Source organism: Coregonus clupeaformis, unplaced genomic scaffold, assembly GCF_020615455.1.
Source record: "Coregonus clupeaformis isolate EN_2021a unplaced genomic scaffold, ASM2061545v1 scaf0127, whole genome shotgun sequence".
In the NCBI taxonomy this organism is placed as follows: domain Eukaryota; kingdom Metazoa; phylum Chordata; class Actinopteri; order Salmoniformes; family Salmonidae; genus Coregonus; species Coregonus clupeaformis.
The window spans coordinates 57,997-78,782 of NW_025533582.1; the positions used below are offsets into that span (position 1 = coordinate 57,997).

Sequence of the window (20,786 nt, forward strand, 5' to 3'; positions counted from 1 at the left end):
CTTCTGATTGGTCCTGATGAGTTGGGCGAGGTCCCCTCCAGGTTAGTATCACTGTTGCATTGGCTCTGAGTCGGGTTCTCTGTCTTCAGATGTTCAGCCTAAGAGAAGAGGATTTGTGTGTGTGTGTATGTGTGTGTGTGTGTGTGTGTGTGTGTGTATGTGTGTGTATGTATGTGTGTGTGTGTGTGTGTGTGTGTGTGTGTGTGTGTGTGTGTGTGTGTGTGTGTGTGTGTGTGTGTGTGTGTGTGGGGGGTGTGTGTGTGTGTGTCCTCAGAGCAAGAACTCGTGAGTTGGAAGAACTGAGAGACCTATGGCGTGGGTGTTGTTCATAGCCACCTGCTGATAAGGCTGACAAGATAGAAGTCTTTTGTGCATTGTATTAAATACAAAGGCCCAACGCAAAATGGGTCATGCACAAGATTTTAGTCAGACCAAGCTATAACATTATATATTTACTACGACATGGCCAACTCCCATATATTGCAAAGACATGCTCTCCAAAGTAGTGTTAATTTCGTCAACAAAAATAGTGGCCTATTTTTCAGTGGCAATTGAGAAGACTATAACTGACTATGTAGACCCAGAGAAAACGAAAATGATTTTTAATTTCAGTTGACTAAAACGAGACGAGACGAAATTACCTCTGTGACAAAAATCTGACTACTAACTGGACAATAGTTTTTGGAGAGATTTTTTCAGTGATAAGCACAATTAATATTAGCAGCACAGAAGCTGGGGAAGCAAGCGATGAGTGTGGGCAGACAGGCACCGCCTCCGCCTCCGATTATACACATTGCGCAGGTGACTCTCTTGCTTCCCCGTAGCTACACTGTTAGCCGTTTTTGTAATTTTATCAGTAACGTCCTGTATTAATCAATATCAGTATGTCTGTATAAACTGAACACAGTAGATTACCATAGATTGCACAGTAAAATACCATACATTTGTTTTACAGCACACTGTAAGACCTTTCTGTAATTTCAACAGTAAAACACTGTAGCATGCACAGTAAAGTACTGTGGTCTAAGGCACTGCATCGCAGTGCTAGTGCTAGCTGTGCCACTAGAGATCCTGGTTCGAATCCAGGCTCTGTCGTAGCTGGCCGTGACCGGGAGACCCATGGGGCGGCGCACAATTGGCCCAGCGTCGTCCAGGGTAGGGGAGGGAATGGCCAGCAGGGATGTAGCTCAGTTGGTAGAGCATGGCGTTTGCAACGCCAGGGTTGTGGGTTCGATTGTTGTCCCAGGTGGTGATACAGCCCGACAGGATGCTCTCAATTGTGCATCTGTAAAAGTTTGTGAGGGTTTTAGGTGCCAAGCCAAATTTCTTTAGCCTCCTTAGGTTGAAGATGCTCTGTTACGCCTTCTTCACCACACTATTGTGAATCCCGTCGATGTGGAAAGGGGGGTGGACCCTCTGCTGTTCCCTTAAGTCCACGATCATCTCCTTTGTTTTGTTGACGTTGAGTGAGAGGTTATTTTCCTGGCACCACACTCCCAGAGCCCTCACCTCCTCCCTGTAGGCGAAGTGGAGGTGTTGTTTCCTACCTTCACCACCTGAGGGTGGCCCGTCAGGAAGTCCAGGACCCAGTTGCACAGGGCGGGGTTCAGACACAGGGCCTCGAGCTTAATGATGAGCTTGGAGGGTACTATGGTATTGAATGCAGAGCTATTGTCAATGAACAGCATTCTTACATAGGTATTCCTATTTTACATGTTGTGTTTATATTTTTGTTCAGTATATTTACTGCAGAATACTGTAAATTATGGTTCATTGTGGAGAAATATTTTGGGAGGAGAAAGAATTGCTGGCTCATTAACATATTTAAGGCGTACCTTGTAAGAGGCTATATTTGTTGTGAGAGTCCTGTACCAGTTTAAGTGATATGTGGTAGTAACAATTAAATGTATATAGGGAACAGATCAGAGTAGTAGCAGGTCTTAAACTTTTTAATGGTTGAAAATTTAACCATGTCCAGTTGATCTGTTCTTCCCTGTAATCACGGCCAGTTTAGAAGCCTTTGTTTGGGCCTCTGAAAGTGCAAGTGATATAAACCACCTAGTATTCATTAATATGCTGTAATATGCAAATGCATATAGCCAACCTGCTTGCTCCAATCCCTTGTAATTACAGTAAAATACTGTATAAAAATGTTTCTTACAGTTTAATAGTCACTTTTACTGTATTGTACTCTATTTCATTGCTCTGGCATCAAGTTACCATGAATATCTCAGTATTGTACTGGCACTATCCAGAGATAGTCAGAGATATATCAGAAGAGACCTTGTTGTAATTAGAATTATTTTGAAAACCAATGTATTCTTAACTACAACAACATTTTCAGTAACGGTTACAGACACTATTTACTTGCTATGACCGTGATATGTTTTTTTTTATCAACCTTGGTTGAATGCACTGTAAGTTGCTAAGGACAAAGGCGCCTGCTAATGACCAAAATGTAGATGTAAAAATGAAAACATGCAAATAACACTGGGTAATATGTCGCTGCATGGGTAATTCCAATAATATACTGTAAATTAGATTACAGTAACATTTTTGGTACTGTAAAATAGATTACAGAAGCTGTACTGTAAACAAATAACTTTCCTCTGAAACTCGTCAGTCTATTCTTGTTCTGAGAAATGAAGGCTATTCCATGCGAGAAATTGCCAAGAAACTGAAGATCTCGTACAACGCTGTGTACTACTCCCTTCACAGAACAGAGCAAACTGGCTCTAACCAGAATAGAAAGAGGAGTGGGAGGCCCCGGTGCACAACGGACCTAGTTGAAGACCGAATACAGCCCCGGGGCAAAATGAGTTTGACACCCCTGCCCTAGACATTGTCTTGATATATTTAGTTGAAAGGTTAGTAGGGTCATTTGTGTTAGTAAGTAATTTAAATATCACAAGTTAGTGAGGCTAGCCAGATACTGTAATTACTTAACACTACAATGAAAGTACAACACCACAAAGTGTAACACTACAATGTAAGTGACACCTCTTTCTGTGTGTGATTTGTTGTCCCCTCAGGAAAAGACCCAGGCCCAGCTGTTCATTTAGAGGATAGCAGCACAGCAGCTAAGACATTGATACAGCAGATACAAAGGAAAATCTATTTTAGCTTGACATGTGCCTTAAGCATGTTCTTTGCTACATACTGTAACATAGACATACAGTGCCTTCAGAAAGTATTAATCCTTTGTGTCACTGGCCTACATGCAATACCCCATAATGTCAAAGTGGAATTATGTTTTTAGACATTTTTACAAATTCATAAAAAATGAAAAGCTGGAATGTTATTGAGTCAATAAGTATTCATCCCCTTTGTTATTGTCACGCTCGTTGAGTACAGGATTGGACCAAGGTGCAGCGTGGAATGCATACATGTTTATTCACTAAGTTAACACATGACAAAACAACAAAAGCAACGTAACGTGAACCTCAACAATGGCTACTCCCAAACAAGCCAAACAAGAGTCAAGATCCCACAACATAGGTAGGCAAAATGGCTACCTAAGTATGATCCCCAATCAGAGACAACGATCGACAGCTGCCTCTGATTGGGAACCACACCCGGCCAACATAGATTTAAACATACTAGATCAGGGGTGTCAAACTCATTTTAGCTCAGGGGCCACATGGAGGAAAATCTATTCCCAAGTGGGCCGGACCGGTAAAATCATGGTATATATAACTTAAAAACAACAACTTCAGATTGTTTTCTTTGTTTTAATACTATCAACATAAAACATAAAGCTGGAGCCTGAGGACAGTGTGTCCAAAATAGTACAAGCACAACATCACTATTAATCATAAAACACCTCAAGTTTATTTGAAAATGCTAAAGAAAAAGAACACACAAACACACAATGCCTCAGTGATTCACAGAACTGTTTCACAGATCACAGAACTATATCAGGGTGTCATTTCTCAGGCAGAAATGTAGATACAAATAATGAAATCCTGTTCCCCAAACAAGTGCAAGAACCACAGAGTCAAGAATAGGTTAAATATACAAATAAAATAAAATCAATTAAAAACAATAGCACATCAACATAAAAACATATAAACATAAAGCTGGAGCCTGAGGACAGTGTGTCCAAAAGCACAACATCACTATTAATCATAAAACACCTCAAGTTATTTGAAATTCTGAGGACAAACAACACACAAACACACAATGCCTCAGTGATTCACAGAAGTATATCACAGATCACAGAACTATATCAGGGTGTCTCATGCAGCACTTTAAGTGGGGTTGCATAGTTTATTTGACTCCTGATACCTGGCATCTTTAGCTTTCACCAGCGCATCAATATCAGGCGTCACATCCTGAGTGGCAGCCAACTTCAGGATGTGATTCAAGTGCTTGTGCGTGAGCCTTGAGCGCAGCTTTGTTTTATTTATGCTCATTACAGAGAACTTGCTCACAAAGATATGTGGTTCCAAACATGCACAACAGTTTTGCAGCGAGGGCTGTCAAGTTGGGGTAACCTGGCAAGAGATTCTGATAAAATGTGTCCAAGCCAGCTGCGGCATATTTGCCCTTCAAATCCGAGTCACACTGCAAGTCTATTATTTCAAGTTGGATGCTGACGGGCAGATCAGAGGGATTCACGGTGAATGGCGAACAAAAAACTTTGAAGTCTTTCTCCAGTTCACCAAAAATCTGAAAGCGTTGCTCAAACTCCCTTAACAGTCCCGTTATTTTATCTTTGAACCGCTTCATGTCTGCCACATGTTGGGTCGCGCACACATTTTTCAGACAGGGGAAGTGAGCTGCATCACCACCGGCGAGTTGCGTCTCCCACAATGACAGCTTCAACTTGAAAGAACGTATGCTGTCATAATACTGCGTGGCAACTTTGTTGCGCCCTTGCAGCTGTTTGTTCAAGTTATTCAGGTGCTCTGTAACATCCACCATAAATGCAAGGTCCTGCATCCATTCTGCGGAATTAAATTCTAACACTGGTTTGCCCTTTTCTTCCATGAACTGTTCAATTTCTTCTCGTAAATCAAAGAAACGCCTCAGCACAGCACCTCGGCTTAACCATCTTACCTCAGTGTGGTATGGCAGGCCATAGATGTGGTCTTTCTCTCTGAGAAGGCTGTCAAACTGACGGTGATTCAGGCTTCTGGATCGGATGAAATTAACAGTTTGGATGACCACCTTTATGACGTTATCCATCTTTAATGACTTGCAACACAAAGCCTCCTGGTGCAAAATACAGTGAAAAGTCCAAAAATCACGTCCTCCATTTGCAGATTGCACTTTCTCTCTGAACTTTGTCACAACGCCTGCTTTTTTCCCGATAATTGAGGGTGCACCATCTGTAGCCAGGCTGACAGCGCGGGACCAGTCCACTCCGACCCTGTGCAGCGCGCCGACGAGTGCAGTGAAAATATCAGCTGCTGTCGTTGTATCTGTCATCGGCACCAACTCCACGAACTCCTCGGTGACGGTCAATGTGTCATCAACTCCGCGGATGAAAATGGCCAGTTGTGCAACATCTGTAATGTCCATGCTTTCATCAATTGCAACCGAAAACGCAATAAATGACTTTACTTTTTGCTTCAACTGGCTGTCCAAATCCACTGAAAGGTCGGAAATCCTGTCTGCAACTGTGTTTCTTGTCAGGCTGATATTTGCAAAAGCCTGGTGCTTTTCAGGGCACACAATCTCTGCTGCCTTCATCATGCATGTTTTTACAAATTCACCCTCACTAAATGGTTTTGAAGCCACTGCGATTTCATTAGCAATGAGGTAGCTAGCTTTCACTGCAGCGTCACTGATGTCTCGGCTGTGAGTAAACACAGACTGCTGTTTCTTCAGACCCACCAACAGTTCATTCACCTTCTCTCTTCTCCGCTGTCCTTGAAAGTTGTCATATTTGTCGGCATGAAGACTCACATAGTGGCGACAAAGGTTATATTCTTTCAGCACTACAACATGCTGTGAACACACCAAACATACAGCTTTCCCATTCAATTCCGTGAATAAATAGAAGGATGACAATTTTTCTTGGAACACTCTGCACTCTGCGTCCACTTTTCTCTTTTTTGACAGAGACATATTGGGGCAATGAGGGTGCCAAAGCACATAATGTTAAAAGTAGAAGCCGTAATAAATATCGCGGGCAAAACAAAGTAGCTCATCCGGACTGGCTGCACTTGCTTGACCTATTTGCTCTGCCCCGGTATAAACAGTTTGCTTGCTTAACACAATTGCTATTGCGCCATCCAGTGGACACAATTGGAACAGCAGTTTATTTTATTGAAAAATTGCAGCTCATTTTTATACTTTACAAAATCATCTCGCGGGCCGGATTAAACCCATTTGCGGGCCTGATCCGGCCCGCGGGCCGGACGTTTGACACCCCTGTACTAGATCTACACATAGATATACACATTACATAGATACTCACACCCTGACCATACCAACTAGCGAACTCTATGTCAGGGCGTGACAGTTATGGCAATAACTGTCAGGGTGACGTGTATGCGGTAAACGAAGTCAAGCGCAGGACACCGAGCTACTGGCAGACATACTTTACTGCACACAGTAATCAAAGTACAAAACAAACCTCCTAACAGGGAGGAACAATAACTCGCACACAAAAGCAACTGCCGACCTAACGAAAAACAATCACACACAATACACCATGAGAGACAGGGGGTTATAAAGGGAATACAATGCAACATAATTGGAAACAGGTGTAAACAATAAAGACCAAACAAAACAAACAACGAAACATAGATCGGTAGCAGCTAGTACTCCGGGGACGACGAACGCCGAAGCCTGCCCGAGCAAGGAGGAGGAGCAGCCTCGGCTGAATCCGTGACAGTACCCCCCCCCTTGACGTGCGGCTCCAGCCGTGCGCCGACCCCGGCCTCGGGGACGGCCAGGAGGACGCGGAGCAGGGCGAGTCGATTGACTCCGGTGGAAATCCCTCAACATGGAGGGATCTAGGACGTCCCTCCTAGGGACCCAGCACCGTTCCTCCGGACCGTACCCCTCCCACTCCACGAGATACTGCAGGCCCCCCATCCGACGCCTCGAATCCAAGATGGAACGGACTGAGTACGCCGGAGCCCCCTCGATGTCCAGTGGGGGCGGAGGAGCCTCTCGTACCTCACTCTCCTGGAGTGGACCAGCTACTACAGGCCTGAGGAGAGACACATGGAACGAGGGGTTAATGCGGTAATTAATGGGCAGTTGTAACCTATAACATACCTCGTTCAATCTCCTCAGGACTTTAAATGGCCCCACAAACCGCCGACTCAGCTTCCGGCAGGGCAGGCGAAGGGGCAGGTTTCGGGTCGAGAGCCAGACCCGATCTCCCGGTGCATACACCGGAGCCTCACTGCGGTGGTGATCTGCGCTCACCTTTTGCCGCCTGATAGCCCGCTGCAGATGGACATAAGCAGCGTTCCAGGTTTCTTCCGAGTACCGAAACCACTCGTCCACCGCAGGGGCTTCGATCTGGCTCTGATGCCAAGGAGCCAGGACCGGCTGATAACCTAGCACACACTCAAAAGGCGTAAGGTTAGTTGAGGAGTGGCGGAGTGAGTTTTGGGCTATCTCTGCCCAGGGGATATATCCCGACCACTCCCCCTGCCGGTCCTGGCAATAGGACCTCAGAAACCTACCCACATCCTGGTTCACGCTCTCCACCTGCCCATTACTCTCGGGGTGAAAACCTGAGGTAAGGCTAATCGAGACCCCAAGACGTTCCATAAACACCCTCCAGACTCTAGAGGTGAACTGGGGACCCCGATCAGACACTATATCCTCAGGTACCCTGTAGTTCCGGAAGACGTGTGTAAACAGGGCGTCAGCAGTTTATAGGGCTGTAGGGAGACCTGGCATAGGAATGAGACGGCAGGCCTTCGAAAACCGATCCACAATGACCAAGATCGTTGTGTTCCCCTGGGAGGGGGGAAGGTCCGTGACAAAATCCACCGATAGGTGAGACCACGGCCGTTGTGGAACGGGTAGGGGTTGTAACTTCCCTCTGGGCAGGTTTCTAGGCGCCTTACACTGGGCGCACACCGAGCAGGAGGAAACATAAACCCTCATGTCCTTAGCTAAAGTGGGCCACCAGTACTTCCCACTAAGGCAGTGCACTGTCCGACCAATACCAAGATGACCAGAGGAGGGTGACATGTGAGCCCAATATATCAATCGATCACGAACCTCGAGCGGCATGTACTTCCGACCCTCTGGACACTGTGGGGGAGTAGGATCGGTACGTAACGCCCGCTCGATGTCCGCATCAACCTCCCACACCACCGGTGCCACCAGACAAGACTCCGGAAGTATGGGAGTGGGCTCAATGGACCTCTCCTCTGTGTCATGTAGTCGGGACAGGGCGTCTGCCTTAGCGTTCTGTGACCCTGGTCTATAGGTGAGCGTAAATACAAATTGGGTAAAAAACATAGCCCACCTTGCCTGGTGAGGGTTCAGCCTCCTCGCCGCCCGGATGTACTCCAGGTTACGATGGTCAGTCAAAATGAGAAAAGGGTGTTTAGCCCCCTCAAGCCAATGCCTCCACACCTTCAGGGCTTGAACCACAGCTAACAGCTCCCTGTCCCCCACGTCATAATTGCGCTCCGCCGGACTGAGCTTCTTAGAAAAGAAAGCACAAGGGCGGAGTTTTGGTGGCATGCCCGAGCGCTGAGACAGTACTGCACCGATCCCCACCTCGGACGCATCCACCTCAACTTGGAACGCCAAAGAGGGATCCGGATGTGCCAGCACTGGAGCCAAGGTAAACAGGTCCTTCAGATGTCTAAAAGCCCTGTCCGCCTCAGCCGACCACTGCAGACGCACTGGACCCCCCTTTAGCAGGGAGGTAATGGGAGCTGCTACCTGTCCAAAGCCCCGGGATAAACCGCCGGTAGTAATTGGCAAAACCCAAGAACCACTGCACTTCCTTCACCGTGGTGGGAGTCTGCCAATTGCGCACGGCTGAAACGCGGTCAATCTCCATCTCCACCCCTGATGCGGACAACCGGTGTCCCAGGAAGGAGATGGACTCCTGGAAGAACAGACATTTCTCCGCCTTCACATACAGGTCATGCTCCAACAGTCTACCAAGCACCCGACGAACCAGGGACACATGCTCGGCTCGTGTAGCGGAGTATATTAGAATGTCATCAATATACACCACTACACCCTGTCCATGCAAGTCCCGGAAAATCTCGTCCACAAATGATTGGAAGACTGAAGGAGCATTCATTAAACCGTATTGCATGACGAGGTACTCATAGTGACCCGAGGTGGTACTGAATGCTGTCTTCCACTCATCTGGAAGCCTGCCCGAGCAAGGAGGAGGAGCAGCCTCGGCTGAATCCATGACAATAACTAAATAAGTTCAGGAAAAAAATTTGCTTAACAAGTCACATAATAAGTTGCATGGACTCACACTGTGCAACAATAGTTTTAACATGATTTTTGAATGACTACCTCATCTCTGTACCCCACACATAATTATCTGTAAGCTCCCTCAGTCGAGCACTGAATTTTGAACACAGATTCAACCACAAAGACCAGTGAGGTTTTCCAATACCTCACAAAGAAGGCACATATTTGTAGATTAAAAAGAAAATAGCAGACATTAAATATCCCTTTGAGCATGGTGAAGTTATTAATTACACTTTGGATGGTGTATCAATACACCCACTCACTACAAAGATACAGGCATCCTAACTAACTCATTTGACGGTGTCACGGATGTTAAAGGACAGGTCAGACCAAGGTGCAGCGTGAAATTCATCCATGTTTATTAAACTGTATAAACATACAAAAACAACAAACGCCAACGAACCGTGATGTCGAAAGGCTATACACACAAGCCCAAACTCACCGAACACAAACAAGATCCCACAACACAGGCAGGAAAACTGGCTGCCTAAGTATGATCCCCAATCAGAGACAATGAGCGACAGCTGCCTCTGATTGGGAACCACACCCGGCCAAACATAGAAACAGAAACATAGAATCCCCACATAGGAAAACCCACACATATATTCACACCCTGACCAAACTAACTAGAGTCTATAGGTCAGGGCGTGACAGACGGAGAGGAAGGAAACCGCTCAGAGATTTCAACATGATGCCAATGGTGACTTTAAAACAGTTAGTTTAATGGCTGTGATAGGAGACAACTGAGGATGGATCAACAATATTGTAAATACTCCAAAATGCTAACCTAAATGAAAAGGAAGCCTGTACAGAATAAAAAATATTCCAAAACATACATCCTGTTCGCAATAAGGCACTAAAGTTAAACTGCAAAAAATGTGGCAAAGAAATTAACTTTATATCATGAATACAAAGTGTTCTGTTTGGTACAAATCCAACACAACAAATCACTGAGTACAACTCTTCATATTTTCAAGCATGGTGGTGGCTGCATCATGTCAACGGCAAGGACTGGGGTGATTTCTTTAGGATAAAAAGAATGGGAAACGAAACACAGCTAAGGCAAAATCCTAGAGGAAAACCTAGTTTGGTCTGCTTTCCAACAGACTGTCACGATCGTTAGAGTGAGTGGACCAAGGCGCAGCGTGAGATTTGTACATCTTATTTAATTAAGTGCACACACAATAAACAAAACAACAAACGATACGTGAATTCCACGGTACAAACACAAAACCAACTGGAACAAGATCCCACAACTATTGTGGGAAAACAGCCTGTATAAATATGGCTCCCAATCAGAGACAACCAGCAACAGCTGACACTCGTTGCCTCTGATTGGGAACCACTCTGGCCAACACAGAAATACAATACTACACTGTGACATAGAACAAGAACACATAGAAACTACACACCCTGGCTCAACATATAGAGTCCCCAGAGCCAGGGTGTGACAGTACCCCCCCCCAAAGGCGCGGACTGCGACCGCGCCTCAACATAAACCAAACAGGGGAGGGCTGGGTGGGCATTCCTCCTCGGAGGCGGTTCCGGCTCCGGGCTTGCCCACCACCCTCCAATAATCCCCCCGTAACGCCCCTGGTCCGGTCTGGCCCCGCTGGCTGGAGCTGGACTGGACATCGAAGGAGCGGATTGCTTAAGCTCCGGTGTGGAGCAGCTGACCGGTACCTGATCAGGCACCGGTGACCCAGGCACGGGTTGTGCCGGACTGACGACGCGCACCCCTGGCTTGGTGCGTGAAGCAGGAACGGGCCGGACCGGGCTGACGATGCGCACCCCTGGCTTGTGCGTGGAGCAGCAACGGGCGGACCGGGCTGACGATGCGCACCCCTGGCTTGGTGCGTGGAGCAGGAACGGGCGGACCGGGCTGATGAAGCGCACCCCTGGTTTGGTGCGTGGAGCAGCAACGGGCCGGACCGGGCTGGCGACACGCACCCCTGGCTTGGAATGCGTGGAGCAGGAACGGGCCGTACCGGGCTGGCGACGCGCACCGTAGGCTTGGTGCAGTGGCAGGAACAGGCCGGGCCGGGCTGGTGGCGCGCACCGTAGGCTTGGTGCGAGTGGCAGGAACAGGCCGGGCCGGGCTGGCGACGCGCACCGTAGACTTGGTGCGAGGGGCAGGAACAGGCCGGGCTGGGCTGGCGACGCGCACTGTAGGCTTGGTGCGAAGAGCAGGAACAGGCCGGGCCGGGCTGGCGACGCGCACCCGTAGGCTTGGTGCGAGGGGCAGGAACAGGCCGGGCTGGGCTGGCGACGCGCACCGTAGGCTTGGTGCGAGTGGCAGGAACAGGCCGGGCCGGGCTGGCGACGCACCGTAGGCTTGGTGCGAGTGGCAGGAACAGGCCGGGCCGGGCTGGCGACGCGCACCGTAGGCTTGGTGCAGGGGCAGGAACAGGCCGGGCTGGCGACGCGCACCGTAGGCTTGGTGCGAGGGGCAGGAACAGGCCGGGCTGGGCTGGCGACGCGCACCGTGGGCTTGGTGCGGGGAGCAGGAACAGGCCGGGCCGGGCTGGCGACGCGCACCGTAGGCTTGGTGCGAGGGGCAGGAACAGGCCGGGCCGGGCTGGCGACGCGCACCCTTGGCTTGGTGCGGGAGCAGGAACAGGCCGGGCCGGGCTGGCGACGCGCACCGTAGGCTTGGGTGCGAGGGGCAGGAACAGGCCGGGCCGGGCTGGCGACGCGCACCGCTAGGCTTGGTGCGAGGGGCAGGAACAGGCCGGGCCGGGCTGGCGACGCGCACCGTAGGCTTGGTGCGAGTGGCAGGAACAGGCCGGGCCGGGCTGGCGACGCGCACCGTAGGCTTGGTGCGCAGTGGCAGGAACAGGCCGGGCCGGGCTGGCGACGCGCACCGTAGGCTTGGTGCGAGGGGCAGGAACAGGCCGGGCCGGGCTGGCGACGCGCACCGTAGGCTTGGTGCGAGGAGCAGGAACAGGCCGGGCCGGGCTGGCGACGCGCACCGTAGGCTTGGTGCGAGGGCAGGAACAGGCCGGGCTGGGCTGGCGACGCGCACCGTGAGGCTTGGTGCGAGGAGCAGGAACAGGCCGGGCCGGGCTGGCGACGCGCACCGTAGGCTTGGTGCGAGGGAGCAGGAACAGGCCGGGCCGGGCTGGCGGACGCGCACCGTAGGCTTGGTGCGAGGGCAGGAACAGGCCGGGCCGGGCTGGCGACGCGCACCGTAGGCTTGGTGCGAGGGGCAGGAACAGGCCGGGCCGGGCTGGCGACGCGCACCCTTGGCTTGGTGCGGGGAGCAGGAACAGGCGGGCCGGGCTGGCGACGCGCACCGTGAGGCTTGGTGCGAGGGGCAGGAACAGGCCGGGCCGGGCTGGCGACGCGCACCATCAACTTAGTGCGGGGAGCAGGAACGGGCCGGACCGGACTGTTGACGCACACCACTTGCTTTTTGTGAGGAGTGGGACTGGGTTTCGTCATAACCCTCCGCTCCCCCAGCTGCCTACACAGATCCTCTCGCCGTGCCTCTACTCTCACCTTCTCCCTTATCGCCTCCAGTAGCTCCACCCTCTGCACCACTAACTCCTGCTCCCTCTGCACCAATAGCCCCCTTAACCTGGTGGCCTCCTCACCTAACCTCCTAATACGCCCTGTAGCTGCCTCCTGCTGCCCCGTCGCCCATGCCGTGTGCCCCCCCCTAAAAAATGTTTGGGGTTGCCTCTCGTCCGTCCGACGACGACCCTGTTGACGCCGTTGCTCCTCTCTCCGTCGCGCCTCTACCGTCTCCCTCCATGGACGGCGATCCATCCCGGCCTGGATTTCCTCCCAGGTCCAGGACCCCTGCCCGTCCATTATCTGCTCCCACGTCCAGGCTGCCTGCTCCTGGACACGCTGCTTGGTCCTGGTATGGTGGGATCTTCTGTCACGATCGTTAGAGTGAGTGGACCAAGGCGCAGCGTGAGATTTGTACATCTTATTTAATTAAGTGCACACACAATAAACAAAACAACAAACGATACGTGAAGTCCACGGTACAAACACAAAACCAACTTTGTTTCTATTTTAACGATTGTGAATTTCATTTTCATACTATAGCATAGCTGTCCCCTTCATACTTTCATTATCAATTCATTATCTTATTGCCTGCTTTCAGGAAAGCCTAAGGTATGCCTATAATTTTTAAATACGTTTTAAGGAAGAAATGTTTCCTCCTGTGTCTGACATACAGTGGTGGCTTTGATTGATGGGTGTTTTTAGGGGTGTGTGAGCTGGTCGTCTAATACAATAGCCCATCCGTGACAAGGACCGACGAGTTGTGCGTTCCGAGATGCCGTTCTGCACACCACTGTTGTACTGCGCCGTTATTTGCCTGTTTGTGGCCCGCCTGTTAGCTTGCACGATTCTTGCCATTCTCCTTCGACCTCTCAACAAGCTGTTTACACCCACAGGACTGTCGCTGACTGGATGTTTTTTCTTTGTCGCACCATTCTCGGTTAACCCTAGAAGACACTGTCGGGCATGAAAAGTCCGGGAGGCCATTCGACGCTCAACTTTACTTAGGTTACTTGTTTTGCCCATTCTGATGTTCAATCGAACAGTAACTGGATGCCTGTCTGACTGCTTTATGTGGCAAGCCACGGCCACATGACTCACTGCTTGTAGGAGCGAACCGTTTTCATGAAAACTTAGGACACTAAAGAGACCTTTCTACTGACTCTGAAAAACACCAAAAGAAATATGCCCAGGGTCCTTGCTCATCTGCGTGAACGTGCCTTAGACTTGCTGCAAGGAGGCATGAGGATTGCAGATGTGGCCAGGGCAATACATTGCAATGTCCGTACTGTGAGATGCCTAAGACAGCGCTACAGGGAGACAGGATGGACAGCTGATCGTCCTCGCAGTGGCAGACCACGTGTAACAAAACCTGCACAGGATCGATACATCCGAACATCACACCTGCAGGACAGGTACAGGATGGCAACAACAACTGCCCGAGTTACACCAGGAATGCACAATCCCTCCATTAGTGCTCAGACTGTCCGCAATAGGCTGAGAGAGGCTGGACTGAGGTATTTTAGGCCTGTTGTAAGGCAGGTCCTCACCAGACATCACCGGTAACAACGTCGCCTATTGGCACAATCCCACCGTCACTGGACCAGACAGGACTGGCAAAAAGTGCTCACTGACGAGTCAAGGTTTTGTCTCACCAGGGGTGATGGTCGGATTCGCGTTTATCGTCGAAGGAATGAGCGTTACACCAAGGCCTGTACTCTGGAGCGGGATCGATTTGGAGGTGGAGGGTCCGTCATGGTCTGGGGCGGTGTGTCACAGCATCATCAGACTGAGCTTGTTGTCATTGCAGGCAATCTCAACGCTATGCGTTACAGGGAAGACATCCTCCTCCCTCACGTGGTACCCTTCCTGCAGGCTCATCCTGACATGACCCTCCAGCATGACAATTCCCCCCAGAAATGTCTGGGAACTTGCAGGTGCCTTGGTGGAAGAGTCGGGTAACATCTCACAGCAAGCACTGGCAAATCTGGTGCAGTCTATGATGAGGAGATGCACTGCAGTACTTAATGCAGCTGGTGGCCACACCAGATACTGACTGTTACTTTTGATTTTGACCCCCCCTTTGTTCAGGGACACATTATTACATTTCTGTTAGTCACATGTCTGTGGAACTTGTTCAGTTTGTCTCAGTTGTTGAATCTTGTTATGTTCGTACAAATATTTACACATGTTAAGTTTGCTGAAAATAAACACAGTTGACAGTGAGAGGACATTTCTTTTTTTGCTGAGTTTAGTTGTCACCTGATGTCACTAGTGTGTGTTGCCTTATGTAAGTAAGAATGTTGTTTTACTTCACACACACACACACACACATATGCCTGCACACACACACACACATCCACTCACTGTTTGTTTGCTGTTGTATTTGTGCTGTTGCAAGTGTCTTCTGTCTGTGTTGTCCATTTTGTCTTACATTGTTTTTGTTTTTATCCTCCGTCCCCACAGGAGACGGCCTTTTGCCTCTTGCCAGGCCGTCATTGTAAATAAGAATTTGTTCTTAATTGACTTGCCTGGTTAAATAAAGGTTAAATAAAGGTTAAATAAAGTAAATCATTGTTTCCATCACTATTTTCTATGTTTTCTAGATCACAATAAGCGGCTTATCCCAGCTTACGGAGAAGATGCCCCACTTCCGTAAGCAGATGGCTCAGGTATACAGTCCGTTTTGGTTGTGTCATTCTGATTTGGTCTGCTCTGGTTGGGTGTGATGCCTCCGAGGCCCAGTATATTGTGGTGTTTTTTTCACCTGCTCTCTATGGAAATGATACTGTGGAAAAACAGGTCATTCCTCTATTATGTGACTGGGTTGATATGGAAATTAAAGCTGTTCACTTATACTGCCATGTGGGAAAATGTATTGATATTAGAATAAAATATATTAGATATTAGACTGTTTTTCTCAGCCATGTTTCTATGTCAACCACAGAAAACCGTCCATCTGAATTTGACTGAAGACTATATGAACCACTTCCAGAAGAATGTGCAGAAACTCTGCAAAGCTGAGCAGGTATGCTTTACAGTGTCTCATATGTATGGCCAAAATGTCACTGTTGCAATGTACATGTCCCTTATGTATGACCTTGTGGTTTCTGACTGATGTTATGTGTTCACTGTTGTATAGGACCTGGCAGTAGGGTCTGATGTGGAGGGTCAGAAGGTGAAGGACCCGATAAGGACACTGCTTCCTGTCCTGCTGCACCCCCACGACATCTATGACAAAATCAGAGCTGTTCTCCTCTACATCTTCAGCCTCAACGGCGAGTCTGCTGCTCTGACACAACCTGCACTCTCACACAGTTTTAAAGAGAATCTTTATATTTACATGTAAACATTTAGTCGCTTTTATATGGCATCTATTACATTGAAAATGGAATGAAAGTCTATGGTTTGAAAATGGAAGATCATGAATTCCTTATGTGCCCCTTGACTAAGGTACGATTGGAGCTTCAGCTATAGGAATATTCCTTTAATATAATCTATTTTCAGTTGGCCTGAGGTAACTTTAGTCAATTATCATTTTTAAAACCTTTTTATTTCTGGTTCTGAACAGGAACAACAGAGGAGAACCTGAACAAACTCATCCAACACGTTAAGATCAAGGAGGACATAGAGTTTATTCTCAACTGGAGAGAACTGGGAGTCCCCATCATATCTTCGATAAGTGAGATGTTATAGGGCATAGCCTACTGTATGTAGTTTGCTAGATCTTAGCACGGTCATAGCCCAGGTGGATTATACAGTACCATCAGTGTATTGTATTATAGTGTGGAACATCACTAGTTTTATGTTTTTTTTCTTGCAATTCTCATTTTGTATCTTCTTACCTTAAACCAGGCTTTTATATTTATGGTTTTGTTTCTTTCCTTCTATATCTCTCTTTCGCTCTCTCCCTCTCCCCAGCCGAGCTTGTTCCCACTGCGTAGGTCGTCTCGAAGGGGGCGCTCTCAGGAAGAGACATACAACCTGTCCTGATGGACACCTGTCATCAAAGACATGATGGAGGTCAGCATAATGCAGGCACTACCTCCTCTCTGTCCCAACAAATGTATTCAGACTCTGGACCCATTACGGACAAAAATGCCATCATTGATGCATTTAATCGTCATTCTATTTCAGCAGGCTATCTTTTTGAAAGACTGTGTAACCCTACTATCTCTAAGAGTGGGCTAAATGCTGATTCTGGAATTTAGCAGATTGACTCAGAAAATTTTAGTGAAGTTTTTGCATTTGGTCAATTCACAGAAAAATTATTCCTGGATTCCTTACTTGCTATAGATACCAATAAATCCACAGGGCTGACCAATTGGAACCAGGTCTGCTCAAGTGTGCTGCCCCCCTCATTGCTGGCTCAGTAACCCATATCTTAAATCTAACATTGTTATCAGGAAATATTCCAAAAAGTATGGAAAACAGCTTATGTGCTGCCACTCCATAAGGGCAGGATAGTAGTGATCTTGATCATTATTGTGACGTAAAAAATAATGCTAAATGACGTAAAAAATGGTGCCATCTCCAGGCTTCCATGTCTAGCTGAAATTCTTGAATCTTTGGTAAATAAGTAACTTCGCTCTTTTTTTTTTATCTGAGCATGGTATTTTGAATATAAATCAATCTGGGTTTAGGCCAGGGCACAGTACTGTCAATGCGTTAGATGCTAAAATGAATTGTGCTGCTTTGTTTGTGGACCTGTCAAAAGCCTTTAATACTGTTTTTCATGCTATTTTATTGAACAAGTTGTCCTCGCTTGACCTGGGCTCTGATGCCTGCTCATGGTTTCATGATTGTCTTAGTGACAGAACTCAGGCCATCGTGATTGATGGGGTTAAGTCAGAATTTCTTGAAGTACCTAAAGGTATTCCGCAGGGGTCGATACTAGTACCTGCTGTTTTCACTATTTACATAAATGCTATTGATTAATCTGTTAAAAATTGTCAATTTCATCTATATGCGGATGATACTATTATGTACTCAATTGCCCCGACAGCTGACCTGGCTGTGACAAGGCTACAGTCCGAATTTGCAGCTGTGCAGGAAGCCCTTACTGATTTTAATACTTGTGCATAATACGGGCTAAACTAAAGACAATCGTTGTCTCAGATGGATTACATCTTCACTCATCGGATGGTTCTATAATCGAAAGAGTCCCTGCATACAAAAATACCTTGGTATTTTGATTTACAATGATTTAACGTTTAAAAAACATACAAATTAGCTTGTTAAGAAGCGAAGATTTAAAGTGGGAATGTTCTACAGAAAGATTTTGCCTCTCTTTAGTCAGCACAAAGCAGATTGTGCAGTCAACCTTTCCACCTGTTTGTGATTGTGATGCTATTTATCAAAGTGCAGCCTCCACTACTCTTAAACTCCTGGATGTCGTTTTATCATAGCGCCCTTCGTCTTATCACAGGAGACAGTTGTATTACTCATCACTGCATTCTTTACCGAAAGGTTGGCTGGACCTCTTTAAAGTCACGTAGATCACATCAGTAGATCACATCAGTAGATCACATCATTACACTCTCTTTGTTTACAAAGCCCTGCTCCACAAGCTTCCAATTTACGTAACTTGACTGTTAAGATTTCAAATTACAAGTTATCAAACACGTTCACTGGGTTGGTTAACTCTGGAGACTCTTTTGGTGTCTACAGAGTTAGGTAAATCAGCCTTTAACTTCCTTGAACCCTATGTTTGGATTAATCTCAGATGGATTAATCTTTGGTGGCCCTAGGGTAATTCAGACAGCTGACAGAGGATTTTTAGAATGAAGAATTTGTTTATTTTAATTGACTGTTATGTATCTTAATGTGTATTTAATGTGTATATTGTGTATATTTATGTTTATCTATACTTGCCTATTGATGTTTTTTTTTAAATATTGTGCAGGGCTCATTTGCTAAATAGATTTAGTCTCAATATAAAAGTTGTAGTTTATGACTGACATCCTGTATTGATTGAGACTGTGTGTGGGATGTGTGGTGTTCCAGGATGCTGTGGAGAACAAGCTGGAGACCAGGGAATGGCCACACCAGTCAGAGTGCCCAGCGGCCTGAAACGGCTCTGGGGCTGTCAGGTAAGATTCAAGATTCTTTAATTGTCACAACTGCAGTTGATGTATTTGCTTTTGGTAAAGCATGGCAACAAACATGTGCACAAGGATGACATTCATAGACAAATTGCAACCCAAAGGATGGGTTGAGGAAGGGGTTATGGGGGTTAAAGAAGGAGTGGCAGGGAGCATTGGCACTCAAATCAAACTCTGAGGCTTCTCCCATCCCTGTTTGTGACAAATAGTGGTCCACATTATTTTACTGCGTGTCAGTTATACAAGCTGAACTCTTTATAGCAGGGATCATCAACTAGATTCAGCAGCGGGCCCATTCATGTCTTGAGCAGCTGGTCGGGGGGCCGGAACATAATCACAAATAATTTGTAGACTGCAAATTGACAACACGAATCCCAAACAGATATAATATTTGACTAAAACATCATTTCAAACCTTGCTTACATTTGTATACGATCTCTCTATAATGCGTGGGAATATTTGGGAACAGACTTCCAACATTAAAATCACTTGGAGACGATTTCGGGTATTGTTAGTCTTGTATGTTAATATTGTTAATCTTTTGAGATTCACCCAACCATTGACATTGTCCCCAACTACAGCCCAGTCAGTACCTGTACTAGTGCTTGACACCCCCTGCTGTAAATAAATGGTAGTACAAAAAACAGGAGGTAATGAATGGAAAATGATGATTCACAGTACAGTATGGTTCTGTCTTGGTCTTGAATGTCAGGCAAAGCAACACTACAGAATGTTCTTCATCTGTAATTTGTATGACATTGTTATTTTGTTATTATTAAACAAACATGTAATTTTCATTCAATCTCCAGGATCGTCCTACATTGTGGCCCTGAGCATACCAACCACCACCAAGGAGTCCTTTACAATAGTGAAGGAGTGACCCACCCTGTAACCCTTCCCCCAATATAAGACCAACCCCGCTCCCTGTTTCCCTATACCCCTTCCCCAAATGTAACACCATCCCCCACCCTCCATCCCTGAGCACAGAGCACAGAGCACTCAACTTCCTCAATGGAAGACTGAAGGGAATTCATATTCTAGATGCTAGTCATTAGCTATGTGTATTATTAATCCTTCACTTTCGAACCTGGTGCATATTTGTAACATAACCGTTGTGCCCTACCCTAAAGTGCAGTTATTACCTTTTAAAAATCTAATCGACCTGTGTGGATGCGTCTCAAATGGCCCCCTATAATAGGGCTCTGGTCAAATGTGGTGTACTGCTGGGGAATAGGGTGCCATTTGAGATGCACCCTGTGTATTGTTTTTGTCTCATAATGTTCCATGTTGGAAAGCCTGTGAGAAATGCTTAGAGATGTAATTTGGATGAAATAAGATGTAGAAGAGCTAAGATAATGTACATATGATGTAAGCACTGTCTGCTGCTTGCTAAACTCTCCCTCCCTGCTCTTACTGTTTAGATATTCTCACCTATATTATGATTATCAAGAAAGTGTTTTTAACAGATTATTTACCTTTTTATTGTATTGAACAACTGATGAATAAATGGATGATGTGGTTCAATGGTGTCTTATTATTTGGAGTGATACTCACTTTGTTACTTAAAATTCTGCTATGAAAAACAACTATACTTTAGTGTTAGAGCCATTTACTGAAACACTCATATTTATCAAGGTTTTTTATAAAAACATATATGGTTCATCACCACACAATATAATTTTGGTGATTGTTTGAGGTTTTGAGGAGAGGTGTGAAACATCTCTTATCTGAATAATG

General features: G+C 46.9%; 1 pseudogene; it reads left to right on the top strand.

Moving 5' to 3' along the window:
- The first annotated feature begins 15,587 nt into the window (after positions 1 to 15,587).
- LOC121539862 lies at positions 15,588 to 19,041 on the top strand (annotated as a pseudogene).
- The last annotated feature ends 1,745 nt before the right edge of the window (positions 19,042 to 20,786 follow it).